General features: G+C 40.4%; 1 pseudogene; it reads left to right on the forward strand.

Moving 5' to 3' along the window:
- Positions 1–2,494: 2,494 nt before the first annotated feature.
- Positions 2,495–9,933, forward strand: LOC114007504 (transmembrane protein 116 pseudogene; annotated as a pseudogene).
- The last annotated feature ends 1,029 nt before the right edge of the window (positions 9,934–10,962 follow it).

Here is a 10,962-nt window from a genome sequence, read left to right on the forward strand (position 1 = left end):
GAGGAGGGACGTGTTTTGCTAACTGTGCACTTTCCCAGTTCTTAGAAGCATTGTCCCCTGGAGTGGGAACCTTGTAGAAGCCGAGGACTGTAATAGAAAGTGCTGTGTGACAGGTCATGCAGGTCTGCGTTTTATGCGTGCAATTCTGGAAGGCTCTCTGCCAGGTCATTCTGCCATGTCTTCATGGCAAACGGAGCTTACTTTCTGAACAAATACAATGTGGAAACAGGAACTAATGCTTTTCTGTTTAGACTATGTGAAGGGTCTTCTCATTGCACGTACACATTCCTCCCACTTCCAGTACCGATTTCAGTATTAGTACCTCCCCACCCCATCTTCTTCTCCAAGTCTTAAAGAAACAGAGTGAGTGCCCATTATCTCAAATGGGGAAAAAGGAAGAAATGATAACCAGTACCTAACAAGAAAAGTAGCACTGGAATTTCATAGTGCCAATATCTATGTAGGGACGGCCTGGATGATATGTTTAATTGTTTGTTGTTGGCCTCCACCCCAGGACTTGGGTCTGGCTGAATCATGATCAGAGGGCTGCTGGTGAGGAAGAGAAAGAGGACAAGAAAGAGAAAGCCCTCCATCTTGCCAGGACCTGGGAATTGGAAAGAATGAGACAAAGACATAGAGTAGAAATGGACACAGGCAGTCTGAGCCTAAGTTGCCCAAGCAATTTGTCCCGCCCAGATGAACTGGACGTCTTTATTTATATTGTACTTTATTTATATTGAGACATTACACATGTATGTTTCATGACACTTCATGGATTAGTTGCCAGGTTACAGACAATAAGAAGCAGTTAACAAATCTATAAGGGATTAGTCATACCCGGGGCAAGGTGTATCCCTTGGTGGTAATCCCATCTAGAGTAAATCTCATCTTCTTTTCTAATGCAGAGAACTAGCTGTTAGGTGTGGGGAAGGAGCTAAAGAACTTCTCCATAAGGAGTGCACCACCACACCCAGAGTAGGCTAAAGAACCTTTCAGATGCAGAGCAGGGATTGGACTTTACTAATTGGGGTCAAGATGTTTCTTGAAGTCCATCAGATGTGTCTGTTGGAACGCCCCTAGTAATTTCCACCCTTGCTCTGTCTGCAGCCAAGGTCAGGGAAAGACAAGTTACAAGGTTCTGCCAAACCCCAAAAGAGCATGTGGTGTTTGCTCAGCACATGTCCCCACACCTCAGACTCTCTCTCTTAAACGTGTCCCCACAGTTTGTGTTTTTTCATCTCAGAAGGAACTGGTGTTTTAAACTGGTGTAGTGGCACATAAATATTCCAGGAGGTGAGAACATAGCAGTTGATGACCTGAAGTTCCACAGATGTGGACTGCAGAGCACTCTTTATTATGTAGGTGATGATGATAGATTAATTTGTGGCCCTAAGCCTTAGTTTCTTTCTGTGTAAATGGGACTAGTCATACTACTTTTCTTATAGGGTTGTTGGGATGATGAAATGCGCTCAATGCTGGGCACAAGATAGTTCAATAAGTGACAGGATTTTTTATCACTTGCCTCTTAATACTTTAGATGGTGACACATCAGTAAAATGTGACACTCTGTGAAGCTGACTCACATGGAAAGTTCTGGGTTTGTGTCCAGAAACCTTCCTGAGTACACCAGGCATGTGTGTGCCCATGATCCAGGGCTGGCTGGTGGTGGATGGTGGCAAAAACATCCTGTCAGGGTGCCATTTTTCTGCCTTTGTTCTCTGTCTCTGTCTTCCTCTGTCACTCTTACTCGTGGAAGAAATAAACTTAAGAAAGAACATTTCTTACTACCAATATTCAGTATTGAATACTTTTTGTTTGTTTTAGAGAAAGATTTTTGCTATAGGGTGCTTACCCTCGCCTAAGAGACCAAGACAGAGAGACAGAAAGTGAGAAGTCACCCCCACAGAGGGGATGGCCACACCACAATCCCTTCTCTTCTATTGTCCTCTCAGGAATTTGGACACATACACACACACACACACACACACACACACACACACACACACAAACACACACACTCGCTCAGCATGAGTTTCAAGCCACCTGGTCTGGGATTTAAACCCAGATTTAACTCCCAGTCATATGGGAGTCCAGCAACGTAACTATTATGCCATCAGCTGGTCCTGGTATTGAGTACTTTTTAGTAAATCACATCCTGAAATTTTGAAGTGACAATTCTGCTCAAATGGCATGTTGAACAGTTGGATCCTGTGCTAGGTGTGCCCTGATTTACACTCAAGCCCATGTCCACAGGAGATTGTAGGCTTACAGGAAAATGTCTTACCAGGTGTTGAAATTAATGGGAGATTTTCTTTTTAAAATATTAGAAAAAGAGCATCTACATACTCTTTTGTAAGGTAAAACTTCAACTAAATTACTTTTTAGTGTACCAAGGGTGATATTCAAAAGATTTGTGAAGAGCGTGGCACTGCCCAGTTGGAGGGGGCAGCAGCTGTGTGTACTTCCTCAGCTGTGCCATGCACACCTGGGCAAGATGTCAGCCCTGAGTGTGATGAAGACAGGGATTGGATTGCGGCTGCAAATCCTCAGCACTTGCCTGACTGTTAGTTACCAGTCCCTACAGAAACAGCAGCTTTGTTCTGGATTTCTTCCCTACACTCCTGCATTAGGTAAGCATATTTCACAGCAAAACACCACCTACCAAGGACCTGAATAAATGTCCACGTAGCCTTTATATCTTTTCTACCCTAAAAGATATACATTTCCAGAATGCCCAAATGATAATGTACATTATCTTTACATTTCTACACATGCTCTAATAAAATAGAGCGTCTCTAAAATGCACATCAAACAGGAAGATTTTGATTACAAATCAATTGAAATTCATCTTTGCTGTTATTTATTGAAAATATGTCTTAAAGCAACTGTTTTGCTAAGTAAAATAATAGATCTCTGACCCGGAAAGTAATTGGACTCAGGAGGAATATGTAAGGGAAGAATTTTTACTGAAGTTCAGCATTTTTCATTTTTTCAGCTTGTGATAAAACCTTAATCACTCAGCTTTCAAACTGTAAAATTAGTAGGTTATGTAACCAAAATAAGGTGCATTGTTATTGCACCCACCAAAGTGCTTCACAAACAGTGACTAATTAATCTTCACAAAATCCTTTCAACTAAGCATCATCTCCAAATGCCTCTCCCCAACCCAGTTTATATAAAAAGACTCCCTGTAGATGAGCCTTCAGGTTTTCAATAACAGCCCAACCACTCATGGCGCAAGAAGTCACACTCTTTGTTTCTATAACTCAACTTAGGTCTTTTCTTAGATTTTATTTTGATGCCAAATGCTTGTTCTGTTTCCCCAGGTGTCCTGTCAGTATTTCTCAGAGGCTTAGCAGAGTTACAATGAGCAAGTTGCGGAAAGCGGGTTGTGAATCATCCATTCATCTATCCTGATTGTCTCTATCCACTTGTCCCACCCCTGGGCTTCTCTCCCCTGCTTCTGAGTCTTAAAATCTCTTATAAAGTCCATCTCCATGGGATCGCCCAAGGATCACTCTTCCCTCCAGTCTTAGTAATCTCCTGAGGGCCTTCTTCCCTACATCCCTAGGAAATACCTTTTTAGTCTTGAAGGAAATTTTTGTTTCCTTCTCTATCATTGTGTTTCCCACGGAGGCTTTTGTGGAATCTTTTCAGTGTGTTTTGGGAACTACTTGTATTTTTTGAAGCAACTCATTTGGGGAACAACATGAATTTTCTTTCCCTCCTGTCTCAGCATCCCCTGCAGCAAGCAGTCACAGAGCTAGCAGAAGGATAGGATTCAGGGAAAATGAACCCAGAGTTAAAGATGGTACAGCAGCCACTCAGGCGCAGCTGCCTTTCAGGTTTATCTTGACAGCTAGGACTAGAATTTAGAAACTCCTTGTGTCCTAGCCAGTGGTTTCTGGATCCACTGACGACCCTCCAACAGAATTACTTTGGGAAGTTAAAAAAAAAAAAAAATGAAGAAGAAAAAAGAAACACAAACAAATTCTGGGCCTGATGCCTAGAAATTATAGTTCAGTGGACCAGGGGATGTATGTTTCTACATAGCTCCCCCAGATGGTCTGATATGGAGCCAAATATGGTAACTACTGCCCTAAATCTCACGTTTCTTAATTCAACACATATTGTTTTGAATGTTTACTGCACTGGGCACCATGGGAGGCTCTTGGGCATACAGCGATTGTGCACAGGGAAATGGCCTGACAGGAAGTGAGCACACCGGAGCTTTTCTCTATTTCAGGAAGAGGCTCTTACTAGGTTTTGGGTTAACATTGTCATTTTTATTGTTCCACCCCCATGAAAGTATATATCCCAAGGTTTAAAACTCCTGGCCTTCCTGCCACATCTTATCTACAGGCAACTTTTGTTTGTCCAGTTCTGTGTTTAAAAAGATGTTGACACAAAAGCAAGAAAAGAAAAAAAGATGACAGGTTGGCAACTATAGTCTAAAATTGAAAAGCAGCTTCCCTTTTTCACTGGCTAGGCACCTGGCAGTTCAACACGCTGCACAACTTAAGTGTCTCTCTGGTTCTTTAATATCCAATTTTGAGTATATTGGGAAAATTGGAGTATGTATTTGTGCAATCGTCCACTTGTTTTTGTTATTTTTGAAATGTGATGACCCAATAAAGGAAACTTGTTCTGGTTCTACAAAATAAAATCCGTCTTCAAATAGCCATACAATGATGCTTTGCCTGAGGGTAGAAGGAAACAGGAAGTAGAGTTCATACTCTGGACAAACTGGAAACCACAAAGTCCATACTGAAAATATAGGAATCATATATTCATCCAGGCAGAGCCCTAGGTGCTAAGGAAGCACAAGCTCTATTCAAAGTTGAATCTTTATTTCTAAACCTGCATATCTTTTTGTAAGTGCGGTTTCATCCCCTTTGTTAGTCTCAGGTTGTGGGGGAAATGAAACCACGTTGATTTCTGTTACTTGACTGAATATGACAGCTCTTACCTCTACCTTGGTCTTCCTTAAAGTCCTCAGCTCTTCTTCCCAGTAATTATTATGCTTTCCTAATAAAAGAGAGAGAAGGTCTTAAAAAATAATTAACAGAAAAAGTGTATTATAAAAGAACTGCCTTCCTGGACTTAATTTTTTTTTTTTTTGCACTAAAATAAAATCATACTTTACTCCCATTTTTTCACAACTTTTTGAAGCCCCCTTGTGTTGTGCAGATGGCACGCACACAAAATGTTGGGGGCACAAAGGTAAAGAGGCCTGAAGCAGGCCTCAGAATTTTAGGTGGGAAGATGCATTTTGATTAGAGGTTTTGTATCTGAGTTAAAGATATATTTGGTTTGGTGGACACGAATTTTTTGAAATTGTGATTTTACTTAGTTGCTTGCTAATATATGAAAACCAGAAGATCTCATGAAATATTCTGATATCCATGGTCTTCTGAAAAAAACAGTGTGTCTAGCAACTCTGGGCTCATATTGCAATGTGTAGTCAGCCTCTGAGGCAGAAATAGATGGGCTCATGCTCCTGTTCACTCTCCACCCTCCTCTGGTTTTGTATTGGCCTGTTGGACTCAGACACTGTATTTCATATTGTTCCTACAGTCAGTTTGTGTCTCCCTTACTTTCTCTTTCCCATTGTGGTTCATGGGCTTCATCTGAACCATTTCTTATTTGTATGAAAATAAATGGAGGTTTCTTTCTGTGTGGGGAGGCAGTTTGAGGTACTTCTCCTATTGTCCTCCTGAGCTAAAATTATCCTGTATGTATAAATTTAAGTTGCTATCACAGTTTGCCCCAGTTTAGATTTACACGTCTGTGTTGATAAAGTGAATGTTTTATACACTAAATACAGCCCCATAGTAGGTGTGAATTCCTTTTTTTTTTTTTTTTTTTTTTTTTTTTTGAGAGAGAGATTTTTGCTTTAGGGCATGTGTACTTTCCAGAGAGATAGAGAAAGAGAAAGTGAACAATCACCTTCCCAGGGGGATGGCCATGCCACAATCCCTTCTCGTCCATTCTTCTCTCAGGATCTTGGGCACACACTCACATGCGACTGGTGTGAGTTTTAAGCCACCTGGTTCAGGACTCGAACTATAATTGACTACGTGGGAGTCCAGTGACATAACCATTATCCCATCTGTTGGTCCCAATAGAGGTGAACTCTAAGCAGATAACTATTCATAGCCATGATTACCATTTCTAAAAGTTGTCAAAATCACTCCATTCACTATGATAAAGCAATTTTTAAAAACACAGGTAAGTTGAACAAGTATTTTAAAAAAAGGTGGAACAGCTCATAAGCAGTTTAATGACCCTTTAAAATGAGTTAGAGACCTGTGTTTGAATGTATACTTTATCTAAGGCTTTGATCTACCTCCAGATAAGTTGCCAATTACATTAAGTTTCTTGGAAATAATTGCAGTAACTATTGTGATTTAAATATCAAGGAGATGGCTCAACATATAATCAAGATGTTATTTAATGTTTATATTAAACACATTATATACACATTTACCAACCCCATTTTACAGGTGTAAAATTTGAAGCAAAAAGGCTTAAATTTCCAAAGATTTTACTATGTTTATATATGTAACATGTATATATCATGTCTATATATATTCTACACCATGTTTACCCATAGGTCATTCTGCCTCTTACACATTTTAAAATGATAAATGTATTTACTTATAGTAAGAAATACTATAGTTATCAGGCCACATGCCAGGAGCATGTGCATGTGTGCCCCAAATTCGGACAGAAATGCAGAAGGGATTGCTGTGAGACCATTCCCCAGTGGGGAGTGCTTTCTTTCTCTTTCTCTCTAACAAGTGCAATGACTTCCGGCAAAGAAAAAGAAAGAAAGAAAGAAGAAAGAGAGAAAGAGAAAGGAAAAGGAAAGAAAGAACCAGTTATCTCAGGGCTCAATACATGCCTACATTCCACTTCCATAGCATCATTTTACAGAGTTGTACTAATCTTTATCAGGTTCAGTATTTTCTCATGGTTTCAGTTCTATTCTACCTTAGTCATTCAAAACAATCAGAAATGCTATTTGTAGCCCCCTAAATGGAATACAGTCTGTAGTTGGAAAAATGTCGAGAAGTTAAAAGCTTACAATACAATGGAAAGATCTTTTTATTGTTTTACAATAAAAATAATTCTTTAAAATTACATGGTACAAATGCAAATATTGTAAAAAGAATAATCAAGTGGGGAGATGGGAAGTTGAGTGGCTCTATAGACAGAATAGGGCTTACAAAAAAGTCTTTTCTTTAGTTTGTTTTATTCATTATAGAGTGTGTGCACATGTATAAGAAAGGGAGCAAGTGAGAGAAAGGGGGAGAGGGGAGAAGTATCCTTGACAGGGTCTTGTTATGCAATTCCCTCCCCTTGGCCATCTAGTTTGTCAGGATCTTGGGCAATGTGCATGTACCCAGTGGATTTTCAATGCCACCCAGAGATCTGAACCTAGGTTGTGAAGAGATAGCTACAGGAACTGGAAAGAGGCTGGTTTTAGAGTCTTCTGAAGTTGCATTTCTCACCTTGACATGATTGTAATTTGGGGCTGGATAATTCTTTGTTATAAGCAGTTGTGCTCTGCATGGTAGGATGCTTAGTGGCATCCTTCACTTCTTCCACTCCATACCAATAGCATATTTACAGCCCATTCTGCCATGCTGTGACTATTAAAAAACTCCACAAGCATTGCCAAATGTCCTCTGGTATCCAAACTCACCTCTGGCTGAGAACCAGTATTCTAGCCTGAAAACATTACATCCTCTTGTGTGTATGCCAATCTAAGCTTTGAACAGGGATATAAAGCTACAGACAAGCACTTTCTGCTCAAGATTTAGGATAAGACAGAAATAAATTAAGCAGAATAATGAGTCAGGGATTGAATAAGAAATACCAGACTCACCTGAAACTTACTACAAAGCTGTGATAATCAAAACAGCATGATATTGGGACAGAAACAGACAGGTAGACCAATGGAACAGAAAAGAGACCCCCAGAAATAAACTCCCAAGTACACATCCAACTGATTTTTGACAAAGGGTACCAGTCAATCCAATGGGGAAAGGAAAACCTCTTTAGCAAATAGTGCTGGAAAAACTGGATATCTACTTACAGAAAGATGAATCTGAAGGATGAGAAGTTAGTGGAATGGCTATGTTGCTGAACTCCCATGTAGTTGACCACAGTTCGAGTCCCAGACATGGTAGCTTAAACTCACACCGGGCGTGTGTGTGTGCATGCCCAAGATCCCGAGAGGAGAATGAGAGAATGGAGGAGAAGGGATTGCAGCATGGCCATTCCCCCTGGGGAGGGGGATGATTTCTCGCTTTCTGTCTCTCTGGTGAGCACATGTGCCCAAAACAAAAAACACCTCCCAAAAAAAAAAAAAAGAAAGAAAGAAAGAAAGATGAATCTCTACCTCTCACCATTGACAAAAGTCAACTCAAAGTGGATCAAAGATCTAAACTTAAGACCTCAAACTATAAGATTATTGCTATAAAACACTGGGGAAACCCTGAACACATTGGGGTAGGCAAAGTCTTCTTAAATAAGACCCTCAATGCACAGTCAACAATCCCCAAAATAGACAAGTGAGATTATATCAAATGAAGATGTTTCTGCACTGCCAAGGACACAATATTCTGTGTTAATCATCAGCCCTCAGAATGAGAAAAGATTTTTGTAAACTGTGTGTCAGAAAAGGGACTGAACCAGCAGTTAGCATAATGGCTATGTTGCTAGACTCCCATGTAGTCGACCACAGTTCGAGTCCTGGACCCAGCGGCTTAAACTCACGCCAGGCATGTGTGTGTGTGCCCAAAATCCCGAGAGGACAATGGAGGAAAAGGGATTGCGGCATGGCCATTCCACCTGGGGGTGATTTCTTGTTTTCTGTCTCTCTGTCTCTCTTTCTGGTGAGCACAAGCACCGTATAGCAAAAACCTCTCCAAAAAAAAAAAAAAAAAGGAAAGGAAAGGGACTGAAAGTCAGAATACACGGAGAACTCAAGCAGCTGTCCTGAAAAAAAGATGATCAACCCTAAAGATTGGAGAATGAGTTGAAAAAAACCACTCTCGTTGTTCCTGTTGTCCTCTGTGTGAGCAGAGGCGTGCATCATGTGCATGGTTTCTCCGTAGCTCTTTGCTGCCCTTCAAAGAGGACAGGCCCCACCATTGTTTCTGTCTGCAGAGAGCTCACCATTTGGAATACAGCAGTGTTACAGGTTCAAGTTCACTTATTGCCTATGCTGTTTTCCAGAATATACAGAAATATCCAGAGACATTCCACATTTCTTCATTTTTCTACACTGTCAATTATATCTGGTATCTGTACACAGAGTTGAGGATAAAACACAACCAGAGTGGGCAGAGTACGTCTCCACTGGTGATAGATTCTACTTGTCGAGTTGGTCAGGTAGCCTTCATTTTGCCAAGCCTGACACCTCTACTATTGATGACACCTGTATTCTGTCTGGGCAATGCCAGCAAGTGTTTTCACAACTTCAGCAAAAACCACAGGTCTTACTCATCCAGGCCCAGATGTGATATAAGAAGTTTGTGAAATCAACTGGCTTTCTGGGAAGTGAACAGTGGGCAGTCATTCACATTGTGGAGCAGTGACTGTTTCTATCCAGTGACCTTTTTTTGCTGCTGGGGCCCGGGTGTCATTCTGATGATTATAAAACTGACCAAGCCACAGGATATCAAGCTTTATGTGGCCTTCTATGTTCTCCAGGCTCTAACCACAGCATCTCAGGGTCTGCTCAACTGTGGAGTATATGGTTGGATGCAGCACAAGTTCTGCCAACTAAAGCAAGAAACTGGACATGATGCAGACACCCAGACACCGTTATTGTGCTCACAGAAGAGTGTGTATTGCAGGAGCCTAGATCCATGGGAGTCTACTCTCGCCTTTGCTACCAGCACCTCCACCATTCTCTAAAACTACAGTACTGGAGTATCCAGGAACTGGAGTTATTCCACAGTAATGAATTGGGAAGAATGGTGGTGAACAATATCGTAAATCTTTTCTCACCATTGCCTAAACTACAGAATTGAAAAGGAATATAGTACCATAGTTAGTAGCTACTTTAAGTAAATTGGTGATAGGATTTTCCCAATAATTCCCATGTTCACCAGTGATTCTTAAAGTCTTTGTTCAGAAAGATGAAGCTGCTCTCCATCTGAGAGATAGACTTATATCACCTTGATGAATATTGGATTTGCTTAAGTCTCTTCTAGAAAAAATAAATTCCAGGTTTTCATTTAAAAGCAAAAATGAAAACAAAAACACTCTTTAAGGAATACATACGAATAGCCAAAAGGCATATGAAAAAATGCTCAACATCCCTCATTATAAGGGATATTCAGATCAAAACCACAATGAGATACCACCTAACCCCAGTCAGAAGGACTAAGATTAAAAAAGAAAAAAAAATAGATAAGTGCTGACAGGGGTGTGATGAAATGGTGAAAGGGAAACTCGCTTACACTGCTGGTAGGAATGTAAATTGATCCAGCCAATATGGAGAGCAATATGGAGATTTCTCAAAGATAAACAAATAGAACTAACATATGATCCAACAATCCTGCTCCTTGGTATCTACCCAAATAATAGGCAAATCCTTAGTCAGAAAAGTGCTTAGATATTGATGTTTATTGCAACATTATTCACAATTGCTAAGACATGAAACCAACCCAAATGCCCAGGAACAGATGAATGGATTGAAAAAGGGTCACACACATACTCTATGGAATACTACTCAGCCATAAAAAAACAAGACCCTGGCTTTTGACAGAAGTGGATGAATATGGAAGATTTACTGCTGAGTGAAGCAAGTCAGGCTATGAAGGAGAGACATTGTATGTCTCCACTTAATATACAGCGGCTGTCCACACTCGATAGCCAAAACTGAATGTCTAGAGGATAGAGAAACATAGAAAAATAATTCTAAATACCAGATACAGTGTG

Source organism: Tupaia chinensis, unplaced genomic scaffold (assembly GCF_000334495.1).
Source record: "Tupaia chinensis unplaced genomic scaffold, TupChi_1.0 Scaffold000185_1, whole genome shotgun sequence".
Classification (NCBI taxonomy): domain Eukaryota; kingdom Metazoa; phylum Chordata; class Mammalia; order Scandentia; family Tupaiidae; genus Tupaia; species Tupaia belangeri.